General features: G+C 44.2%; 1 long non-coding RNA gene across 3 annotated transcripts in view; it reads left to right on the top strand.

Moving 5' to 3' along the window:
• LOC103903119 overlaps positions 1 to 24,425 on the top strand; it is a 74,079-nt gene that overhangs the window by 9,707 nt on the left and 39,947 nt on the right. For 2 of the 3 annotated variants that reach the window (XR_657836.2, XR_657837.2), the window contains exons 1-2: positions 9,519 to 9,970; positions 11,718 to 11,793. This is a non-coding gene — a long non-coding RNA (uncharacterized LOC103903119). Of the gene's footprint in view, positions 1 to 9,518; positions 9,971 to 11,717; positions 11,794 to 24,425 lie in introns of those variants that run through there. The other variant, XR_002086263.1, reaches the window with a different exon arrangement.

Genomic DNA, 24,425 nt, shown 5'->3' with positions numbered 1-24,425 from the left:
TCTGCGGGGAGTCCAGGTGCCGTTGCCCTTTCCATGCAACCCTTTGAGAACGCTTGGCAAGAAGTGGTAGGCCCAGGATTCAAATCCCTTCTTTTCCTGAGAAGTTACAAATTTTCCACTTCTCTTGAGAGTGCCCTAGCTGCCGGTGACTGGCTTTTGGGAGGAGTGTGCCGCCTTCCCGCCCTCCCCGCCTGCGCCCCAGCTCCGTGGATCCAAAAAGGAAGAGTAGTGCAAAACATTGTGGTGATGATCACAGAGCACTGCTGAGGAGAGAGGTACTGGGTACACGCGTGGCTCCGCAGGCTGGCACTCCTCTCGCTGTTGCAGGCGTGTATTTCGAGCACTTTGTCCCTATCCAGGTAGTGCCATGTTCTCTGTTTGGTCCAACATACAGCAGCTTTAAAATTAAGCCCTTATACACTGTAAGAGTAATTCCAACAGACTTCTCGTCGTCTGTGTTTGACAGTTTTGAGATGCTGGGCTTGCTGCTTCTTGATAGTTTTGTGAGCATGTTTCCTATTTTTGGACTGCAAATCTTTCAGTAACTTCCAAGACCCTGGCACTAGATGGAGCTTTAATCTACTTGCACTTAGAAGTCTATTAAGTTTAACCACAGGTTAAAAATAGGGAAGAATAAATGAAGATATGTATGCCTGCTGCTACATTTACAGTGCCCTTTTTCCTTTTTGTTAGCAGAGTGGTGTAAATTATAATTTAAATTTAATTTAAATGAAAATTAAAATATTGCAGCAGAATCTCCTTGATCTAGTAGGTGCTTTATAATCACTCTTACTAACACCCTTTAATGTACTCTCAGGCTCATGGGAGAAGTTGCTGTAAGTTAGATATGCTGAAAATGTGCTGCATATTTAAGCTAATAACTAGGCTGTGCTGAATAAAGGTAGTGCCATTTTCTGAACAAAGTTCCTGTTTATATTTCAGGATGGGGTGGGGGTGACCAAGCCTTCTGTTTCCTCTGCTCATTCAATAATGCATTTGCATTTTCACTTCATGCTACCAAAGCCAACAATTCAGAATCATCTGTTATCAGTCACTTCGTTTTTTTCTCCATGTGTTACCCTTGAAAATATTGAACAAATAGAAACAAATAAAAACCAGCTTTGAAACTGGAGTGTTTAATACTTTTCATTTAGAAAGCACCATGTCTCACAGGCTGCACAGCACATATCAGAAATTTAAGACCATCTCTGCCTTCCACAGAAATAACTGGAAGTAGATTTAGTTTTGTTCTCGGGTGCCTGTGTTCTTATCAGCAAGAGACTGGTTCAGTCAAAACCATTGTCCAGACACTGAAGTAGCAAATATGTAATCAGTTCCTATTTTATTAAATGGTTTAATATAGTAAACCAGGAGATATATACTTGGGAAGATATCACAAGGCATGCTGTGCTCAGAACACTGGAGGTGATAAAGAAGAAGATTGTGTATTGCATCTCACTCCCACCATCTTCCCAAGGTCTAATCCTTCAGTGTCTTTCACCTTTTATCAGCAGGACTGGGGGACTCCGCACATACCACAGAACGAAGAACCTTTGTAGAAAACTTTACATGAATGCAGTATTGCGAACATGAGCAAAAGCTCATATTTCTGGAAGATTTCTACTATACTACAAAACTGTTAAGGAGCCATATTATATACGGAAGAGTACATGGAGTATTGTAGATGACGGTTTGCATATGGCAATCTGGTTACAGTATTGGCCATACTGAGTAGGGAAACGGCACAAGCAGCTTTCAGGAAAAGATCCTGCTGAAGAAAGTAATTTTAGAAGGGTGTTTCATAGTTGACCTGGCAAAATTTTAATTGCTACTTGTGACCAGACTAAGTATATTCAAAGTCATAATTTCCATATGAATCAATGGAAGTTTAGTGCTTAACTATCTTTTAAGAATTTGTTCTTATGAGGTTGTCACCAGTTGCAGTCCAACTGTAAAACTTCATTAGTACTGGTTTCAAGGGAAGTAGTTTGCCACTCCTTCAAGACAGAAGTAAGTAGCAGGAATGAATACACTGATACCCAGTTCCTCAAATGCATCTGGCGAGCAATGAGAAGTTATAATTCCTGGTGGCATCACTGATACAGGGCATAAAAAGGTTAAATGTCATTATTTCTTTACACTTTCATTTCATTTTACAAAAGTAGCTGGTAAAGTTACTAAGGATCAAAGCGTGCTGGAGCATTCTTTGTTATATTTGGCAGCTCCTCTGCTGTTGTGTATGTGGACACCATTTCATTAAATGGGTGGATACAGCTGGTAAGCTGTCCTTTGGCACCACCATCATTATATAGAAAGCATATCTACAGAAATAAGTGTCGTAAAATCTGCACAGTGCATAAACTGACTTTTCTTTCTTTTTTAGATGCTCTTTATCTCATTGTCCCATATACCAATTAATGTGGTTGGACAGCTCTTCTTTTTTCCTTGCAAGTGGAAAAGAAGATGCATACGCTACATTTTCAAAGATGGGTATAGGATTTACCTGCAAAGATTCCTTTGACCTAAAGATTCAGAAAAGTTTCCCCTTTGTAAATGTGGAGGTTAGGTTGTAGATTAGATGTAAATGTTCAGATAAATAACTGTAACCCCTGAAGTCTGGATAACATCTTGGCAAGTAAACTAAGCAGGTCCAGGGAATGCAGAACAAAGGAATCTATGGTGGCTGAGGAATGATTAGTTTATACAGAAAATGACAGCAAGACCGTATTTATATAGATGCATGTTGTCCACTGCTTTGCTGTTCTACATTTAATTACCGCCCAAGGTGTGGTTTATGCCCTTGCTTTAAGAAATTCTTGACAAGCATGCTCTTGTCTGCATGGCTGACTTTCTTAGTGTCCCCTTTAAATGTGGATATGCAAAACTGCAGACACAACTCCAGTGTTGTTCATGTCAATGCCACAAGCAGAGCTAAAATCACCTCCTTGTTCCTTCTTACTACACTGTACTTGGTCAAGCACAACCAGTTGCTGGAGAGCGATAGGTCAAACCGAGACTTAACGCAGACAGGTCCATTGTGCTTGGAAGATCTAGGCTACGCTATTTCTTCTTTATCCATATGTATCCTTTTGTGCAAGAGACTAAATCTACAGTTACGGATATCTGAAATGTAAAAGTTGCTTGGGGAAGAAATCCGTCTTTTTTTCTGCAGCATGCTGGGGAAATATTCCTGTGTAATTAATGAGTTTCTCGTTAGGGTTTTTCACCTTTAAAGACTACTTTGCACTATTGCACTACTGAATGTGCAATATTGTAAATTCAAACTGGCCACAGAGGGAAATGAAAATAAATCACTTAACTACTCAGAATGATCCTTACTACTTGCAGGGATCAGGCTAATGAAATCAAGCAAGGAAGCAGCAAATGTGCTCTTACCTCTGTTGATGTAAACCCACAGTAATACTACAACCTTGAATGGAGTGAGTCTGGAACAGTACATGTTAGCATACTCTGGGAGGGAAGCTCTGCCTTCCTGATAATTATTAATTATTATTAAAATCTGATTCTTGTAATGTTTTATTTACTTTCTGTAGCAGATGCTTTTGGGGTTGGATGCGTCAGATGCTTGAGGACAACGCACTCTACGAATACTGCTTCAAAAAAAGTTGTATGGAGTTCTTCCCTCCTCCCTTGTGTTGGCAGTTTGGGAGGACAACAGCACTGTGAATGAAAAGTGGAAAGGGCAAACAGACACATGTTCTTTAGCCACCCAGGGCCTGAATCTGATCGTGTCCTGTTCCTTATGATGATATCACTCCTGATCTCCAAATGATTCCTGATTCAACAGAATTAAGTCTGTAGTAACTGTGGCAACCCAAACCACAGAAAGCAGCTGATGACCTAAAGCTGAAGTTGCTTTTGAGTATTAATGGGGTAGTTTTTTTCCTCCTAGCTAAGCTATGTTAATTGGCCAAGAAAAGAAAGCAAAACAACTGTTCTTTGATTACAACAGTGCTTTGATGTTTGTATTTTAACCTGACCTGATCTCAGTAATAGGAAAAAAACAGAAGTTGGGAAGTGATGACACTGAAAACAAATTTTGTCATTAAAGCACTGAATATTTTTTGTTGCTTCACTACAAAATCTGACCTTGAATTTCAATCTTCTTACAGGCCTATCTTTTCAGAGACTTTGCTTTGACCAGTAGGAGTATATGAATAGGACGAGTAGGGTGCATGGGAGTCCTCAGCAAGGCATGCATTGTTTGCAGTATCCAGTTAGACACGACCTGCAAAGAATGTACAAGAAATTGTCATTGTGTTCTCTTTTCACCTTCTTTTTAATACGTAAAGAAAGCTTTGTTTGCTTCTTTAAATAATTCTGTTATCTCAGGAATGCCTGTGATGCTCAGTCTGTGACATTCGAGGAAAGCTTTTTGAAATCTCATGCACAAACTTTACAGGTTTATTCTATCATTTACCATTGCACTGGGTCTTAGTCACCCTGCAGCCTTCCAGTGAAGCAAGACTTCAATTTCTATAATTAAAAAAACCCCACTTACTAATTTAAAAAAGAAACATGCTCAGCCATTTTGGTTCATCTTTATTTCTCTTCAGTGAACAAATGAGGGCATGAGCCAAAACCTTTTGTCTCTATCACAGCTGAATATTAATAGGTGAGCAGGAAATAATTTTGTCACATTGCTCGTCTCTGGAAGAGACAAACCAACTTCTTGAATATGAGAGGCTTAGGCATGAAATAGACACTAGGTTGCTCTGCAGTGTTAAGACTGATGTGCTTCCCAGTATATTCAGAAAATCTTTTTCTAGGTCTCCCGAGACTGTAACTTTAGAAACACAGACATATGTGAGTTTAGGCAGCTGGTAAGCAAGAATGTTAGAGCGCTGGGTCTCTGAAGTAGCTGGACCCTTCTGAAGGCTGTTGTGAGAAAGAGGTCATTTGCCAGAGCAGGAATTGGACTCAAAAGCGAGCCTGGTCCTCCAACCTCCGATTGCTCTTCTCTCTGTGGCAGCCAATTTGTCTCTGTGTCTTCCCAGGTCATATACCACTTGTGCTTGAGTTGGTTTCCAGAATAGCTGGCATGAGACAGTCTGCCAGGAGTATGGAAAGCCCTGTGTTGTGGATAACTCCCAGCCTGACCTTTTGTACTGAGCCAGTTACCAACAGCTGGGAAAGGTCACATCATCAAAGCTTTCTCTGGTTAGTAGAAGAATGCAGCAGCTTTTAACGGTTTACTGGCCAAACTAGGTGTGTTCAGCTAGCACACTGAATTGCAGGATCGTAGTAGTCACCTCATGCAGTTGTGTGTGGAGATGTCCCCTTTGGGTTTTCTTGGGCTGGGTTGTTTGGGGGATGGGAGTTGGTGAGCTCTGCCTCTGCTGGCCTCCCAAGGCTTTCCTGGTGCCTCTTGCTGCTACATGACATGGCTGCTTTTGCCTGCTCCCACATGAATATAATACCAGATTCAGGGCAGAGGCACAGGAGGGCAGCAGCTCTTTTATTCTTTAAAGGCCATTTGTAAAGATAAAGGGCTAAATACTGGTTTACTCAGGCAGGTTTTTTTCTGGTGGTATCAAAACAAACCCATTTAAATAATTACAACATTTTCCCCATATTTCCTTTACATACCATTTTTCACAGACCATACAGCAGTATTAACTGCCTGCTATTGCAATATATTCCAAATACAGTGGAGCATCCGAGTCTGACATAGTAATGCTGATGCTGAGTAGCTGTTGTGTTTCTACCTAGAAGAGCTCCATGTTGCTGTGATTACCTTATCTTGACTGTAGAACATTGGCTTTTGGTTCTTGTTGCAAGTAAAAAATAGCGATTCATAGAGTAGAATTGTTTCGCTTTACTACCAAAGTATTACTTCTCCTGATGCAACAGCAGGCTACGCTGGGCAAGCATATGTCAGGATGCAGAGATACTGCAGTCCCAGCACCTAGCACTGTACAGGCCCTTGTTACAGAGAAGATCTTTTGTCCTTCAGTGCATTATGAATTTCCACTTTCAGCTCTGATAATGGCAACTATAACACTTGCTCTAGCAGCTGATCTAGCTAAGGGAGCAGTTGTTTTGTGTGTTTCTTGGAGACTAATGCAGTGCTACTGCAAAGCCTTTACAGCTCTGTCATGTTAATGCCAAAAAAGAGGGAGTATTTGATTTTCTTAAAAAAACAAACAAACGGACCACAAACCTTGCTTTTTGCGGTCAGCCCCTCACAAATGCCCTGGACTTTGTTCAGTTCTTTCTATTGAATAATTTCAGCGTAAGGTCCTTGTAAAGTTTGCTCTAAAATGCATTCAGTCCAAGCCTTTTGTTTGTTAGTAAAGAACAAGTTATAGACAGTAGATCTTTCTTTCTTGTTTAATATGTATAAGCTCCTTTTACAAGCTCTATCCAAAGAACATTCAGTTAATTACTCAAGGCATCTTGTTATTTGGAGCCACTGCTTGTAGGGGAAGTGAAACTGCTTCTTTTGAGAAAGCGCGAGCCGTTCTTTGTGACTGTTTTTTTCCCTGTTGTACAGCCCAGCCAAGCACTGCATGTTCCTCTCTCGCCGAGGGGAGACCCTCACTGTGTCTGATTCTCTTGCTGCTCCAGCACAGGGGAGGAATGACTGACATTAGGTGAACCGCACCTAGGAACAAAATCGAGGAGCATGAGAAGAGAGTTTGGGCCATGGAGGCTGCCAGGGCAAGGGAGTTGAGCTGACTTCTCTGCTTTCCCATCTGGCCAGTCCTTTCCATGCCGGAACGGAGCTGGGCAGGGATGCAGAGGTGGTGCCAGCTGTCGCGGGACGTATACGCTTGATTTTTCCAAAGTGGGTCACCGATGTTTTCAGATACGTGCTGTAAGCTGGTGGTGATTCAGATCTGTTTTTCAGCATAGCTGCCAGCTGATGGGCAGCCTTTCTGCTTCCAGCAGAGCCTGGCTGTTCTCAAAAGTGCTGGCATATAGCTTTCCTGTCCCCCTTCTCTGAGCCCAGGGGAACAGCAGTCGCATCACGCGCCTTTAGGGAATGGCCCTCGGCGTTGGGGATCCCTGTGCCCTTCCTTAGGGTGCCCAAGAAGGGGGGTGCTGGGGAAGCCTGAGCCTCGTCAGCAGGTAGAGAGGACCAAACGCAGGGATGTCGTGGGCAGACTACAAGGGCTTCTTCCCTTCCATTAGTCCTGTTCCTGCTCCCCTGCTGCAAGCTGGGAACTTTCATGCTGCAAGAGCACTGTAACAGCTCCTCAGCCTCCCTCGTCCCTGGCACTGGGCACGGGGAGCGGGGCAGAGCATTTCTTCTGCCTACAGCCCACGGATGCCAGCCTCCCACTGCCATCTGGTCTGCTGCTGCCCCAGGCTGGCCCTGCTGGGGTGCTGGCATCCAAGTGCTGCCATGGCCCACAGACATGCGGGTGACCGGCCTGCGTGGCTCACGTGCTGTGGGCACACAGGGTGGGAACTGCTTTTCCTCACGTGCTGCATTAGTATACAAAGCAGAGGCTTAATGTTAATCCCCTGGAGAGCTGCCGTAGGAGCTGCCTGTTAGGACCGTGGCACAGCAATTAGACCCGGGTGATTAGCGAGGATGCATTGCGGCTCTGCTCTGGCGCCGAGGGAGCGTGTGTTCTCTTGTGAAGCAAGCGGAGCTGGGCCTGGGCGTCAGTCTTGGATTTGGGCGGAGGCATGAGCCAGAGGACTGGCTCTCAGGATTGCTGGTTTTTATTCCTGGCCTGAGCAGACCATGGGTTAGTAAGCAGGGCAGGAGTCCGGAGTCCCTCTGAGGAGACATCGCGCAGCACTTTAGAGTGGGATGGGACCCTGCGTGTCACCGTGTCCTGCTGCTGGCGGCCACAGTCCTTTCGCTCCTCTCGGAGAGGCTCAGTCATGCTCCTGCCTGGTAAATGCACAGGACAGAGCCACAGCATCTGTGGTGACAGCGAGGTGTCACCGGCGGTTGTGCCCTTGGAGTACAGCAGCTCTTTCACGTGAGAAAGAAGGAAACATCCAATTGCAGAGACGGTTGCCTCTCTGTAAATAGCAAACCAAGTGACCTAATTCAGCGCAGCAGCAGCTTGTCGGAGGCGTCCCTCAGCAGGCTCCATGGCAGGCCGTGCTGGAGCTGACTCATCACTTCCAGTGTAGCAGAGATTGGAGCTTTCAGGCCCTAAGGATTTCACTGTTTCTTTATTAATTTTAAATTGATTAAAATGAATTTTTAAAATACCAGGAGAGACTTGCCTAAAGAAATGGTTATAAAAAGAGAAGGAAATAGTCGGTCTGTGGGAGTTAACTGTGTGCTTAACAATCTCTGGCTTATACAGCTGTGAGCACCCATTGCACCTTGGAGGAGTCTTATGTCAGCTATTCTGTCCTGGTGGATCAGCAAAGACAGGATTAATCCGTCATTATTATAAAAAAGTGAGAATTATAAACTGTCCTTGCTTTTACCCAGTGCAGACCCACCAGTGTCCTCATCCATGGCAGGATGGTATTACAGGCTTCTGCTCTCAGCTACAAGGCTTTGTCCAGAAGTCAGGATCTCCTAGGGAAGTGCATCCCTGCAGGAGCATCCTGTTCTCTCCCAGCATCACCCAGTGCCTGACGAATCTCCTCATATGGTCCAGAGACTCCCTGGGGTAGCCTGTGGGGTGTCTTGTACCAGAACAGGCTGTTAGATCCCTTGCTCAGCCTCCAAGTAAGGGTGCCGTAGCGAGTGTAGGCAGTAGCAGATGGGTGGAGGATCCTTTTTCCCACCGTCACAGGGCAGTTACAAATGAGCTTTTCCCCTGGGCCATTCTCACTTGCTGTTCATGCCCCCACTCTGCCAGGTAGAAGCTGCCTTACACTGAAGCAAGAGGATTCCTGTCCCTTATGATTTCCATCTGCTCCAATGTAACTGTACAAGTCATGGTTATGCAGATATTTAAAGCTTTTCCCTTCTGCCTCTCCCCTTTTACAGTGATGGGGAGGTGGGTGCAGTCTACCATCCAGCCAGCAGCCCAGGGATGCCTGTGGACCCACCTAAGCCAGCACCAATAAGGAACCTTCCATGCCGTGGTGGACTCCGGAGATGTAGGAACCCCCTTCCTGGAGGCTACAGAAACAGAGTCAGGGCCCTCTCCACATGGGGAATGGGTTCCCCATGAAGGTTCATCCTGGGGACTTCATCCCTCAGCATCCCACCTGCTGCTTTGGAGGGGGAAGGTGGGCAATGAGTCACCTCCATGGTGCTGCACTGCAAGGAAGCAGTGCAGGATCTGGCCCTAACTTGTCAGTAGGGATTGTCCTCCATTCTGATGAAGGTCAGGGCTAGCGCAGACAGCATATACAGTAGATTAATTGATAAAGCTTTTTGTCCTGTAAGTAAAGACCAACAAATTAAAAAGAAAAAAAAAAGGCAGGTGGAAAGCTCTGTGGCACTTCAGAGAAGACAGCAGGAAGCTGAGAGGAGAGAAGAAGCTATTCTGCTATTCTACAGAATTCACCTGGAGATAATGAAGCAGCAGCTTTTGTCAGCCCCTTTTAAGTCTATCTAAAAAAAGAGACCTGCTATTTCAGTGAAACTAAAGAATAAAAATAAATAAACCAGAAAACCTCTGCAAAAACAATTTGACACTTGCTATTGATTGAAGTAATGGAGCAAGCAGAGTTCTAAGAAGTTGCATAAAAGCATCTTTGGTCTGCCTTAAAAATCCCTCTAAAAGATACAGTGATATTACTCATACACTGTTCACCTATCTGTCTCTTCTCATCTCTAGGTCTCAAAAGCTGAACTGCTTTAAATTCACATGCCAAAGCAGAACCTATTCTTCCTGACTCTGTGCCCCGCACTCAGCTATCAGTCTTGCCTGCAATGCTGTAAAGCACATATTGCTGTGGAAGACCCTGGCTGATGAGAAACACATAGTTCTTGTTCACCTGCTTGAGCATCAAGTGGTGTCAACTGGATGACTGGAGAAGCCCATCTCTTTCCGTCGTCCTCTGATACCAGGTAGGATGGGTTCTTTCTTAGGCCTTGATGTCCCACAGTCAGCAGCAGAGCTTTGTCCTGGGTGGGTCACCACTGCTGTGATATGCTCCCTTTGGCTTCACCTCGGAGACCTATGAAAGATGACAAAGGACCTGTTTATTTTGTATGGCATGCAGATTGATGTTTTATCTGAGAGTGGCTTATGTGTAGGTTTTAACATGTTTTAATTTTTTTGTGACCGAGGTGCTTTCCAAATTAATAAATGATACTAATGAATTCCTTCCTGTGCTTAAACAGACTCAGATTTAGTGTTTTACTCAAATTAGGAAATTATTAAGAACACTGGGTTACAGAATGTTCTTGCTTCATTCATTTTGTCAATTGCAGTTTTAGTTTTAATTATTTATAACACACCATAATGTAGTAGTTAATTTACAGTAGCATATTTCTGTACAGTAATGAAATTAGTGACATGAGACTTACTGCAGCACTTGCTGTTTACTCTTTGCTGAGTAATATACACATTAATTATGTGCATATTAGAATGGCTTTAAAATATATATAGACTGAGCTGGAGAGTTAAGGTGTTTTAGACTTGCTTGTTCTTCATGTAGTTAAAAATAGTGTCATCTAAGACCTGATCCTAAAGAAGTACATGAAATCAGTGTGACTATTCGTGGAAGGAAGGTTCTGGCAATGTGAAATTCTTTCTATCTCTGTAGGGCTAGGCCTTAGCCAGCAGACATTAAAGAGCATGTTCCAGTGTTTTAAGGGTAATATTCTTGTATAAGATTATCTTATTCCTATTTCCTTCTAGTTTAAAGATACCTAAGAAGACTGCCTTCTCTGTCCTGTATGAGTTGCTGCAAAGTCTGTTCAAGCTCTGCTGCTGTTAATGATGAGCATGGGTGTAAAGGTCAGAGAAGTGCTGGCCCCGTGGGCCTGAAACATGACTTTGACAAAACAAAATGCTGTCAGATTCACAAGGCAAACAGACTTGAAAATAGAGAAAATATTTTTTCACATTTTTTAAGTTTTATCACTCAGCTGTGCTATTTGTAGTAGTAGTAGACATAACATTTGCAGAAAGAAATGTGACAGATCTATTCAGCTGGCAATACTAAGTTTCTCTGTACTGATACCACATCTTGCCAACAATTCCTATCCTGTGGTGAAAGTTGTGTGTAGTTACCTAACAAGACAACTGGCTGTCTTCATTATGCATTTCCATTTTTTTGAGCCGGAGATAAGACATGCCCAGCTATGCCAGGAATTAAAACAACCCAACACGTCCATTCTTGTTTGGTGAAAATGCTGCCCCGTATTCTCAGAGCAAAACAATTACATTCTCTGTATTGTCACAGGTTCTGCTATTTAGCAGTAATAGCTGTCAAGCATCAAAAAAACCCACAACAAAACAAAACAAAAAAACCAGCTGAGGATATTCTTCTGAGCAAGTGCCCTACCTTACTCCCTGTTTTGCTTCTTTTAGCTTCAGGCTAAGGATACTGCTTCTGAAACAAGAGTGATTCACCCCCTCCAGCTGTACCAGCAGCCGGCCTCCTAGGGTTTGGTTTTCCTATTCACCCTCTTAACAGTAGCTTGCTATGAAACATGCATAATCAATGCTTTCTTGCAGTCCCCGCACGGCCTTGTGAAAGCAAGGACTGGCTGGATGAACAGAACCCGACAGGCTTTGCCCCTCAAAATTCAGCGTATCTGAATAGGTCACATCAAGTAATTGAACTGCATTTTCTTTCTCCCTGAGACTTTTCTGGAGGAACTGCCGTTGCCTTGCTGGGAGACCGAAGTGGTGAGATGCAGACCCGTGGGTGCCTTGCTGGGTAAGCAGTCCTGCACTTCTCACAGTGGAGGCGGGTGGAAGGGCTGGGCGCAAGAGACGGGAGGGTCAGAAGCTCCTCGCGTGACTCCTGGGTGACCCACCAGCCCTTTTGTTGAGTCATGCAGCTCCAGCCAGGCTCTGCATGACCAAGGGGAGAGTCATACCTCCACACTACCGCACAGAAGGTGAATACAGGGACTGCCAAGAACACAGCCTCCTTTAGCCTTGTGGAGGATGAGGGGTCAGGGTGTAAAGCTTTGCCACAAAATCACACCTGGCATTTACAGAAGCATCCCTTTGGGAGAGGCCATGCCGCGCACCCTGCAGGTTGTTCCCAATTTGTAGCCTCCCCCTTCGACAGGTTGATGCAACAGACAGGTTTTCTAGAAAGCATGTGACTGAATAAGCCTCATGGGGTGGATGGTGGCTCTCTGAATAAACCCCACAGGGGAAGAGCGCTCAGTGGAGATGGACAAGGGTGACACGACGCTCAGAGAGTAATGCAAAGAAGCTGACATTATCTCATCGTGAAGGGGACCGGAGGGTGGCCTTTGGTTTACATAACCAGCTATCAACAGCTGAGTGGATCAACTGGGGGTGTGAATGTGTCCCTGAGTTAGCCACACTGGCATGGGGAGGGATTAAGTGGCTCAGCCCAACCTAGAGTAAAACATCTAAACAACTAGCAGAGGAATTTCAAAGAGAGCAATGGGCTTGAGCTGGCATCAACCCACATATTCCCTCCTGGCGACCGGGGATGCCCAGTGTCATGGCGGTGAGCACATTATGGAGACCGGTAATGGGAATCACACTGGTATGGTGACCGAACTGTGTATTGCAATTGCTAACTCACATTTGTGTTGTGTTTTCAGTATTTTTTGTATCACTCTGCTAAGTCAGAAATCCTGGGTGCAGATGGTGGCAGGAGTGCCCGGGCGCTGGCAGGGCTGGCGGCTTTAGGCCATCTCACACCGCATGGTGCCAGCAGTTATTACAGCTCTGCACACCCCATTACTGTCAGGTCTCTAATGTCCCTCCCGGGCCATGGGGAGAGCACCCCTTTCAAACACCGGGCTGTCACAGTGGTAATATCCCATGTACGTTATTTAAACATCACAGTACTTTACTGCACAAACGTATGCATTTCAGTAAAGCAAAGTATTACTCAGTGCAAGGACTAATGATGGAGTTTGATCTCCAGTAGATGATGGACAGAAAGCAATACATAAAATGTTCCCTTATCAAACACAAAAAGCACTTTCCTGCAGAAAAATGGGAACATAGTATCCAGCCAAGGAATGGAGAATTTCCTCCTTTCTGAAAATTCCTTTTGTCTCTCAATCTATCAAATTCTACCCCATTATTATTTTTCCTACGAGCAATGCTTTCAGCCAAGCATTTTACAAGAAGTTCTGCCCCCTTCTCTTTTGTTACACAAGGCTCAGACATTTTAAGTGATACTGAACTGCACATCAGTAGTGGCTCAAACCCAAGTGTCCCCTTCCACAAGCATCCCAGGCCACGGTATACAGCATGACACCTGGTTTCATGTACTACATCCCCTTATCTCTGAGAGCCTAGTGCCCATTATGGACATGACCCTTCCCAGGAAAACTTTAGAAAGACACAATGTGCATTTGCTTAAGTCTCCACAGAATTAATGTCTAGGGTAAAATTTGGCCCATGGTATTTTATGACACTGATTTGTAAATAATTTTGCTTTTAAGCATAAAGGTTTGGGGAAATAAAAAATTCCAGTGCTCCAGATGGAGCAAAGCTAGATCCCCTGTTGTCATAATGGGCCATACAGTGTGAGATGAACTGCCGTCATTGTTGAAGCAGAGCATATTCAGACTGGAACACAGTTCACAAGCGGCTGGTGCAAATTAGTTTTATAGTGGTACCTTTATTTCACGCATGTCCATCCAGATAAACAAGACTCTGTATTGTCCGGTCAGTAACAGATTCTTTGTGATTTAGTCTTGCTGATTTTTTTAAATTGTTAGCATCAAAATGCTGGTGGCCTGTGGTTTCTCATCCTCGCTTAGGCACCACAGTCATTCAGTACTGGGTTAGTAAAAATGACCCATGCCTAAAAAGCTGGTCACCCAGGCTCTGCCTGTCATCCTGACCTCCAGAGTACAGTGCCAGTGCTGCTCACTAGCAGCTCAGTGACTCTCTGGGCTTGTACTAGAGGTGCAGGGAGACAGCCAGCACTGACTGTATGGATGGAATGGTAATTTATTACAGTATTGTCCTGTGTCCTCCTATTAGGGAGAAAACTGCAACAGTTATTTGTGCAAACCATTCAACATTAATTTAGGCAGGACTTTGTTAATTCATGTTGGGAGACGCAGAGTCCTTTGGTGGCAGTTGGTTTCTCACATTTCTTTAAAGAATGTGTGTGTGTATATATATTGCAGAAAGGCAGAAAATAATTGAAAGAATTACTCTGTTTGCTTTTGCTTCTAATTTGCTCGTTAGGGATTTGTTAGAAGGAAACATAGGCAATGAAGAAAGCAAGGAAATCTCACCAGGAGCAACACCCACATGCAGGTAGCAAATGCCTGCATGCACCTGAATTCAATTGATGCGAAGAAGCTGAATTTAAAATGCACTACAGAACAAAACAGGCCAGCTGGAGGATTTCCTATAAGAGAAAGGAGAAGCCTGGGGAGGCAGCAGGTAGAAATGCTGAGCTGTGATGTATTCCTTCTGGCTGTGAGTGGTGTATCTGGAAGGAGGGGAATGGGAGTATCTTAGTTTGGTCATTTGGCCTAGTGAACTCTTCCAGTTAACATTTTTTTTTTTTTTCATCTAGCATTCAAGATGTTGGAGGGATTTTTTTTTTTTTTTAATATATATTAAAAGTGTGTGTGTGTGTGTATATATATATGGGGTGAGGTCAAGTAAGTATTCATTACAAAAGGCTCCAGAAACACTGCGCTTCTGTCTCTGAGCACAAAGAGAAGCAATAGAAAATACAGAAAAATTTGTCAGTTACTCTGAGCTGAATGACTTACAGCTGTGTAAGTTGTGTTGGTATTGGATTTCAGAAAAGCTTTTGTTGGTGAGTGATGGTGCCACGCATTTTGGGTTATTGCTTTCTACAAAAAGCAGGGAGGTGAGCGCTTGCCTGTCTGCAGCATCTCCCTCCTGCACTGGGGGAGCAGGTGCTGGGGCTGCAGTGGCTTCCCGGCACCTGGGGGGAAGAGGTCAGCTTGGGGGAACCACCAGGAGGATCCTGGTAAATGGAGGTCTGGAGGAGCCAGAGGCAGCTGTGGAGGTTGTCAGCAGGAGCCCTCGCTGCTGGGACACGGCTGCCGACAGGCATGCGTGTGGTGTGGTGCAGTCCCTGTTCTGTTTCATCCTGGCCTTGCCTCTCCTCCCACGCTGGCAGCTCGTGCCATGTGTGCAGGGATGCTGGGGGTGCCTGACTGCAGTGTTGCAGGGAGCAAGGCCCGTGGTGCCGTCCCTGCCCGGTGCAGCTCCTGTGCTCTCTCAGCTTTGGCTTTCCTACAGTGGCAATGATGGCAGGTGGCACTTACAGTTCCATAAAATACCTCCTCATAGGTTTGACTGTTTCACAGACTTTTAAAGCTGCTAGATTTCCAGTATTTCCTTTACTAGGCATTAACAAAAAAGCTTCTTTAAGTCAAGTAAAAATGTATTTAATTCAGTACTTACCTTGCAGTCTCAATCTCATCATACCTCTAATTTTAACGTAGGCTGAGTCACTTTCATCCTACTGCTTTAAAATCAGGCTGTGGAGCATGGTCTTGTTCTGGTGTGTTTGGGAAGTAGAACAATTTTTCTCTCTCTTAGTCAGATCTGTCCTGCCAAGCTTCTATCACTTGGTGCTCTTAGATATAAAAATAACTAATAGCTGGGGATGATTTGCAGAGTTAGTTTTATTACTGTAAGCAAAATTGAAACGTGAAGGATGCCAGCTTACACTATGCAGATTGATTTATAAAAATAAATTAAATGAAAGTATTAGTCCCGATGACAAATTTAACCTTGTTTTGACATAATTCCTTGGGGAAGAATTTGCATTGTGTATGCAGTACAGTAGTTATGCAGTACTTGCTTTCTCTATTTTGTTTGGCTGTGGCCTACTGGTTCCTCTCCTGCCTGCCTGTCAAACCCTCCTCTGAGGTTGCAGTTATCAATGTTTTTATGCTTAAAGTAGTATATTGTTCCCTATTCTTGTTCTTGAAAGTAGCTGATTTGGTTTTTGCAAATCCAAAGACTTCAATGTGAGACAGACTCTTGGCATGGAAAATACAGGTGGAACAGTTGTAGTCTGGCAACGCTATAAACTACTGGAAACAGTTGTGATGTAAAGCCTTGACAGTAGGTAGAGCCATTCCAAATGTCGTATCTGCAAGCATGTATCCCTGCACGTACGGGGAGAGAAAACAGAAAATACAAGGGGAACGCTACAGTATGCGTGTGATTGTAACACATCTAAAATACTGCACTCCTGGGTCTGCAGTTTAGGAAGAACATGGCAAAACTAGAAAAATACTGAAAATGGGACCAATATAAGATTGCAGGATTGAACAAGCTTGATCTGTTTATGTACAAAATCTGGTTGTGAATCTGGGCTGATCTAATTTTGCATTCACAGGTTGGTTTCTTCACGTGAACTTGAATTGTAAAGCAGCGACTGACTTTTTTTTTAATTTATTTATTTTTGCTTTGAGTTCATTTGAACTTTCATCTCGGCAACAACGTGGGTCTTTGGACAACGTGGGTTGTAACAGAAGCGAATATGTACACGTTATGCCAGCCTACGTAGAGTTGTTTCACCTCTTGGTTTATACCAAGTCTCGGTACTGCTATTCCACCTCAAATTGGGTGCTGTCCTGCTTTGCTGTTGGTGCTGCACTGGCAAAGGGAGGTGGATGGAAGTCGTGAGACAAGGCCTGGGGCTCAGCTGTGTGATTGTAATGTTCCTTCCAGGCTGGCACAAGTTTAACCTGCTAATATTAAGTGTGGATTTTGGCCCATAACATGAAATGAAGCCTGGTGAGGATTTGCTTTATTTCTACTATCAAACAGGCATTAAAGACACCTGTTCACTCTCAAGTATAAGTCAGTTTGCACAACCAAGAAACCTCTGGTTTGCTAGGCTGGTCTTGGCAAGCCTTGAGGATAGTCCTTGCTTACAGAGACAGGCTAGCAACTGTTAGCCACGTTAGTGGAAACACCATCTCTTTTAAATGGAAAAAGGTAAAGCCAACTAAAAACAAGTTATCTGTTTCTTTTCTGCCTCTGAGTAGTTTCAAACCCAATTTACTGGTCTGCTAGGTGAAAGTAAAGCATCTTACAATGGCAAAGAAATCCAGTATGTTATTCAATAGGGGGTTTTTGTTTGTTTTGTACACAAGTTGCTATCCATTATCTGCTTAAAAAGTTGCTTTAGTTGAAAAAATGCTAACAATATTATGTATAATTCCGTGTTTTCCACATTTATGATGGCATATAAGCAACAACAAAAAAAGATGACAGTAGCAGACTTTTTATTGCCTCTTATAGGAAGTCAAACTAGGATTAAACTTTGTAGTGTAAAGGGAGGTCATATTATGCCTCTTCGAGGCTTCTTATGTACTCTTCATTGCCCAGGACCTTAGTATAAATTGAAAGCAGGCTCCATGTGCTCATGAAGGAGAGTAAAGTTTGTTACCTTGCACCTGTTAGGCATGAGCTTTAGCTCCCCTTTGCTGCTAGGTGGAGCAGGCTTTATTGCGTTGCCTTGGTGCCACAGGGCTTTCCAAAGACCCCTTGCTCCTGAGACGCTCCCGTCATCCTACGCCAACCCAATGGGAGTCACGGTCCTGCTGGGAGGGCCTGTGAGGTCCCTGCATGCCTGGGTGTATGCTCTTTGCCCAGTCCAAGGAAGTAAATAAGAGTACCGCTGACTTTCTGTCAGCTGGTTGCCCTGATGTTCAACCTGCCAGCGAGACTGACGGTGGTGATCTCTGGTGGTTATTTCTGTTTCCGGAGACTGCAGGATCTCCAGCCAAAGACTAGGCCTATTGGACCAGATGCTGGACAAATGCAAAGCAGGAGACATGCAAGCAGGTGTGGGAGAAGATGTTTGTGCATTGTCTGTTTGCTTGCTGACTGAGAACTAGGCTGGTACGATCAGTCTTCTCGTGCAATAGCTATCATCTGGCCATGCCTTTCAGTTGTTTACAAGCAGGTGTCAGCCACCAAAACAGGCTGTGTCTCATTGCCAGTTCCCTAAAAGCTACCACCTGCAAAAGCTAGTTTTCTATTTGTAGCCATGGGTTTATTTGCTGTTTCTAAAACCTTGCACAAATTGGATCTCCAACCAGCTAGGCAGACACAAGCTGGCATGTTAATTTAATTTCTGCTGCCCTATAGCATCCCATATTGTGCGTGGAGCATTCCAGCTTTCTTACAAAACAAGAGGTGATGGTGCACATAGCAATGTTGACTAATGTCACTTGTCAGGTGCCTTCTAAAGGACAAGGTGAGGCTGAGTGTTTGTAATACACTCAAGAGGATATGTTAGTCTCAATTTCTCCATGGCTTCAGTACAACAATAGAAATGGTATTATCAGAAACACCACTTCCAATATTGAAGATAAATTTATTAAGACAAATGTAGAGTAAAATAAAGGAATGCTTAAAAAAAAATATTAAAAAGCACACAAAGGTGTATCCTGTGAATAGTGTGTGTCAGGGCAGGGCTTCAAGTAGCCCTTTGTACCACCTACTTACCTAGATTTGGCTTCTAGATAATTAAACTGATTCTTTTTTGCTAGAGTACTTCAGAGTTTGAAAGCTCTAAGACCTTGAAAACAAATTCACCATTTGCAATGTAACTGATAAAAATGCAGGCATTAGTTGGAATGAAGTTAGTATTTGGCTAGGCAACAATTTTCTGTTCTCAGGCTGCATTTGGGGTATTTTTAGGGTATTTTATTTCTGCTTGGATGTGCAGTGTACACATTTATACTAACAAGTTAAATTCATCAGAGTCTTGAGATTGGATTTCTCTTCTTACCTGTCTCTTCCATTGAGCTTTCTTTAAGATTGCAAAACCTTCCTACAGAATAAAGATTTTTCTCAGGGCATGGCAAAAAAAAAAAATGTTGTGATGCTTTCTACTGCCAAGGACCAGTGTACTTTGTACATGCTGAAAGACTCAAACCAGCTAGTTTGCTGGCAGGAACAAGGTCATGGTGGCTTTCCCCTCCCCAGTTACCCAATTTAATGGGTATTTTTCTTTTCTGTCGTTTTAAGGAGCATTGTCACTTTGGCTTGTGGCCTGCTGATGATAAGACAGAATGACTATGCCCTCTGGCTCCTGCAGCTCTCCATCTGTCTCTGTACACCTTCCTTTGAGAACCACTGTCCACAGATCCTTCTTGCTGCCCACTGCCAGCTTCTTGCTGTAGTGGCTCCACCTGAGCAAGGACTTGCTGAAGATATCTAGGCTGAAGCCACCCATTCTCTGCTCTATCATCCAAATGGTAGAGGCTACTTTACTGAAACCACTGTCTGCTCCTGGCTGAGCTGAGCTTTCCTGTGTGTCAGCATGGACTGGCAGCTCTGTGGAGTAGCAATGCTCTGGACATGTTCGTGGTCAGTGCTTTTCTGAGCTCTCCAAGAGGAGAGCAGAGAGTGAGTGAGGAGACACTGCTGGTGGCCTTGTCTACAAATGAATCCTCAGCTGATTACTTAGGGAAGCTTTGCAGTCTTTCCGCATCCTGAGGCAGGGGAAGGATTGAAGCAGGGGCTGAAATCCAAGAAGTAGAGGAGCTCTAGTTCAGCAGAGAAAGGGGCCCAAACTCTTGCTTCAAAAAAGAAATCACTTGCACTTAATGAACACCAGGTTTTTGGCGATACTGCTTTCACTTCTCTTACTGTGTGAAACTGCTACCACTGAGGCCAAGACCCAAATCATTGGAGTCACAACATTTGTGCTTGGTGTCTCAAATGAAACGATGAGAAAGTGACTGTACCTACAGTAATGCATTCCTGTTACACTATGGAAATGATGAAAGTAAGCCTTTGTACTATTAATAATCACCAGGTGTGCAGGAGCCTGCAGTAATGCCATCAACAGTGGTGACATGTCAGATATGTCAGTGAACTGGCCGCTGGTGCATGTTACTAGATATTTATCCTGTGTTTGCCACTGCAGCCTTTAAGCCCGACATTGTTTTACTTACAAGATTGGTGCAATATTTCTATGCTCTTTCTGTGATTTGTGCTATGGTTGCAGCAGAGACTTGTTTCAGTGTTAGTGCTATCTAGGGCTGGGCCTAAATTACAGGTGGCAGTGATCTGAGCTTGACAGAGGAGGCAGAGCTTCCCCTTCACTTAGGTGGTCCATCTGGCAGCATGCACTAGAGCTTCGTTTTGACTTTTTTTTTTTCCTTAACTGTATACATATTATGCCACAACCTGCTTATGCCAGGTAGGATCATAATGTCTATGCTCAGCTGATCAGAGAGAAGAAGAGGGCAAGCTAGTAAGCAACATGTGTGCTTATCCTACAGCCCCAACTGATGGTCCAGGTCTGGTGACTACTGGTTGAGTATTGCTCAAATGCAAAAGGTGCCTTACTGTGGCCAGCCTTCCTACAGGCTGATTTGCAGAAACACATGGCAAACAGGAGGCTTTGTCACTTCTGTTCTGTGATCTGCACAGTTTTGTGGACCCAGACAGGAAGATACTAGCCTAAGTGCTGGAGAGTGAGAAGCTAATAGGTACGATTCAGATGATAACAGCTTACCTTGGGTTATAATAAACCACGCATATTTGAACAGCATATAACAAAGCCACACTTCTGTAGATTTTAGTTTTAACTAAATGAACCAAAAAAGAATTTTTGAAAACTCCAAGCAGTTTTTGAGGAATTCATAGACTGGATTAAATTGTGTCTTCATTGACCATAGCGTATAAATTGGGAAAATGTGTGTTTCCAGCTTTCAGAAGGTTGTGACTTTCACTTTTTTTAATCAGCTTTTCTAGCTCTGAAATAATGAAATCTACCAATGCAACTGGAATAGTGTTTCTAAAAGGATGCATTGTTCTTCTGAGCCTTTACAAAGCCATTTCAGAGCCTTTCACATGCTACAGATACTAAAAAAAAAAAAAAAGTTGGAGCACAGAAGTTTGGGGTTGTGGGGGAGCAGAAGATTGGGTGAGGAGGGTAGATGTCTTTTCCTATCGTATTTCAGCGATTTAAGTCAGGTCCCCTCTGAAGCAAGATTAGTAATACCTAGGCCATCCTGATGGCTGTTCACCCATTTTCCTCTTTAAATCTACTGCTGTTGGGATTCCATGGTCTGCTCCAGCACTTAGATACTCCTACATATAGAAATTCAACCTACATCTTTCCCCAAAACCACCCTGTTACTTCTTGATCTGTACTGGGGAGAAGAAACATGGATTGCTGTCTTTGAAAGGATCTGTTATGCCCACCCTCAGCTTTCTTTCTAGACTAAACAAATCGCATTCTTCCTGTTTCTCACAGAATTGAAGGACAGCTGAGGTTGGAAGGGACCTCTGGAGATCATCTGCTCCAACTCTTCTCTTCAAAGCGGGGGCAACTAGTGCAGTGCATAGAGCACTGTCAGCCATGTTGAATATCTCCCGAGCATGGAGACTGCTCAATCTCCCTGGGTAACCTGTCCCTGTGTTTGACCAGCCTCACAGTAAAAACGTTTTCTCTTGTGCTTGAACGGATCTTCCTGTATTTCAGTTTGTGCCTGTCCCCTGTTGTTCTGTCACTGGACACCACTGAGAAGAGTCTGGCTCTGCCCCGTTTACTCCCCCCGTCAGTACTTTTACATTGATAAAATCCCCCCAAGCCTTCTCTTCTCAAGCCTGCATGCTCTCAGCCTCTCCCTGTATGTCATGTGCTTCTCTCCCTTCATCATACTGATGCCCCTTTGGTCTTTCTCCAGTACGTCCAAGTCTCTCTGGTACTAAGTGATGTTTAATATTGCCAAATCTTGAGATCACACCAGTCTGAACTGCTGTTCTATTCCCCAGCAAGAGTAATGTACACAAATACATTTCCTTCTCAGTGTTTTGCAGGGTGTTTTTTCTTGTAGGGAAATGGTCTAAGTCACTTCAAGCTCTGTATTAACTCTTACGTAAGCCTTTTCCTGGCTGGTGACTGAAATGAGATGTCATGAACTGCAGCTGAAGAATGAAAAATAGTATTTCTTCTCTCCCTGGTACCGGCAGTTTGGTCACTTCAATCTCCCTTCATGAATATGGACTTTAAAAAGTAGAATTACGGATTTCAGAGGTAGAAGATTAAAAGATTTAGGAAATCCTAGGAAAAAAATTCTGCTTCTGGCTGTGGTGGAGAGGTTGGAATCCATTTGTATCATCTGTAGATAGATAACTGCTGTCTCACAAATGGCCGAGGTTACTATGGGTTCAGAGGAACCACAGTGTGTGCTTGTCAAGGAGGATTCTCTAAATGGGAGAAGTAGCAAAACTAAAATAGGGTTTGTGTGTGGTGGCCAGAATTGGGTAGTGTAAATCAGAAGGGTTTGAGTCCTTGTCTTAGTCTCTCCCTTGCTCATTGATCTTGACCAGGTTTCAGCAACCATAGCTCTATTCTGGGAAGTCATTTTGTTACGAGGGCCCAGTGGAGTCCCAAATGTATTGCCTTTTGATGACTTCCGTGTTAGCACAGCAGTGGGGCAGGCAACTGGAGGAGAGTGCAGAAAGACATGAGCTAGCTTGGCTGTGCAGGGGCCGTGTTGCATTGTGAGGCACGGTGTTGGGGGGCAGCAGAAATGTTTAGCAGGGTTGGGGGGATGGGGTTTACTTGGGGTGGGTTTTGTAGTTTGTTTTGGTTCCCCCCACCCCTCCCAATCTCTTTCTGCCAGCTCTGCAAGCACAGCGAGGATCCTCAGAGTATATCTACATGGAGAACTGTGTGTGCAGGATGCCAGAACATGAACACGTAGCTCAGAAGTTACCCTAAGTTAAGTCTTCGTGTGGACAGTGTCTGACGGTGAGGTAAGCTGCCTTGCACCCAGCGCATGCTGAGGATGTCTGTGCAAGGAATTTCTCTGCTGTCAGTTCACGCTGTAGCTGACTGCATGCTGACTTCTTCAGGCAGGCTGGCTCCAATACCCACACTGAATCTCTGACGTGTCCCTGACCTCTGCCAGGAGCAGAGGTGCCGTCAGGCATGTCACTCCAGTGGCACAAGTGGTTTTCTTTACATTAGGTTTCGTGTAATCTGTGCAGCTCGGGGATTTTGTAAACAGCTTTGATGGCAGTGAAGAAATACTGCGCTGATGGAACCGTTGTTACTTGTGATTGCTTTGGAGAGATGCTTTGAGAAGGCACGCTGTTTTCTATTTGCCCTATTGATACAGCTGGGGGGGGGGAAGAAACAGCGTAGGAGGCACACGAAGCCCTCTGGAGAAGCAGCAGAGGACTTCAAGCTGGGTATAGGTACAGTAACTGCCCTGAGTTTGTCTGAATTGAGTTAATCGTGTAATTGATTTGTCAGAGAGGGTGTCCAATAAAAGGGTGTTTGGTGACTTGAGCAAGGGGTGAGTTGAGAAGATCTGTGGCTGTTATGGAACAGAGGGGCATGGTCAATGGCTTGTGCTCCTGTGTTCCCGCGGGTTTGTGGGATTAACGTGGTAAATGCAGAGCAAACACAAGGGATTCTTAGCATTCAAAAGCAGCTGATCTGGTGATTGATAAAGTGCCATTTTGTGTCCTTGCCTTCAGGAGGGGCTTATTTTCCTGCCTGTAAAATGGGAATGACAGTCCCTGTCCAGAAGCCTCACTGTACTGTGTGTTAGCAGTCACAGAGCTGCTGTTGCTGTCTGAAGTGATTTGTCACAATTCCTTTCTTGTGAATAGCAGTATTTCTGTTTGGCAAAGGTACGGCTAACCTAGAAGTGAAGGAGTGAAAAACAGCATGTGAGATAGCTCGTCCCAATAAACCATGAGGTGGCATGTTGAGGTGGAGCTGTGAATCCAGTCTGCAGGATGCAATCTAGGATCTGTCTGAGCTTTGAAAGTGTATGTGGTAATCAGACAGTGGTCATGTTTTCTGCTGCCATGGCTGCCAGTATTTTGGAAAAAGGCTTTGGCATAGACATACGTATCTGATGACAATGGGTTCATGAATGTAGCTAAAAAACAACCAAAACCCTCCCCCAGAACACAGCAGATTAAGACTCTTATTTCTCCTCTGTGGAGACTCCCATTTATTGCAGTGGAGGCTGAGGCTTGCATTTCAGAGAAGAGTAGTCCCGCAGAGCCTGGTGTGCTTTGGGGGATGCTCATGCAGAGCCTTTTCCTGGGCTCAGTGCTGCCTACCTGCCTTGCCTACCCCAGCTGCGGCAGAATTTTCTTCTAGTGGTTTCTGGGCATTTGCTGCTTTGGAAGTCTCAGGAGAGTAAACATGAAGGTTTCTGATGCTCATGGTGTATGTAACCTTTTTCTTTTAACTTTCTCCTTCTTCCACAGGCTATCCAGTAGTCCTTTAACAGTTCTGTGCAACCTCTAGTTTTACAGAGGTTTTACACTTGTGTTCCCTGCCACTTTCCACATTCTTTCGTGCTCCAATTCCTTTTTTTTTTTTTTTTTTTTTTT

Source organism: Aptenodytes forsteri, unplaced genomic scaffold, assembly GCF_000699145.1.
Source record: "Aptenodytes forsteri isolate BGI_AS27 unplaced genomic scaffold, ASM69914v1 Scaffold278, whole genome shotgun sequence".
Taxonomy (NCBI): Eukaryota; Metazoa; Chordata; class Aves; order Sphenisciformes; family Spheniscidae; genus Aptenodytes; species Aptenodytes forsteri.
The sequence above is the reverse complement of the archived record's forward strand: the minus strand, read 5'-3'. Positions and strand labels throughout refer to the sequence as shown.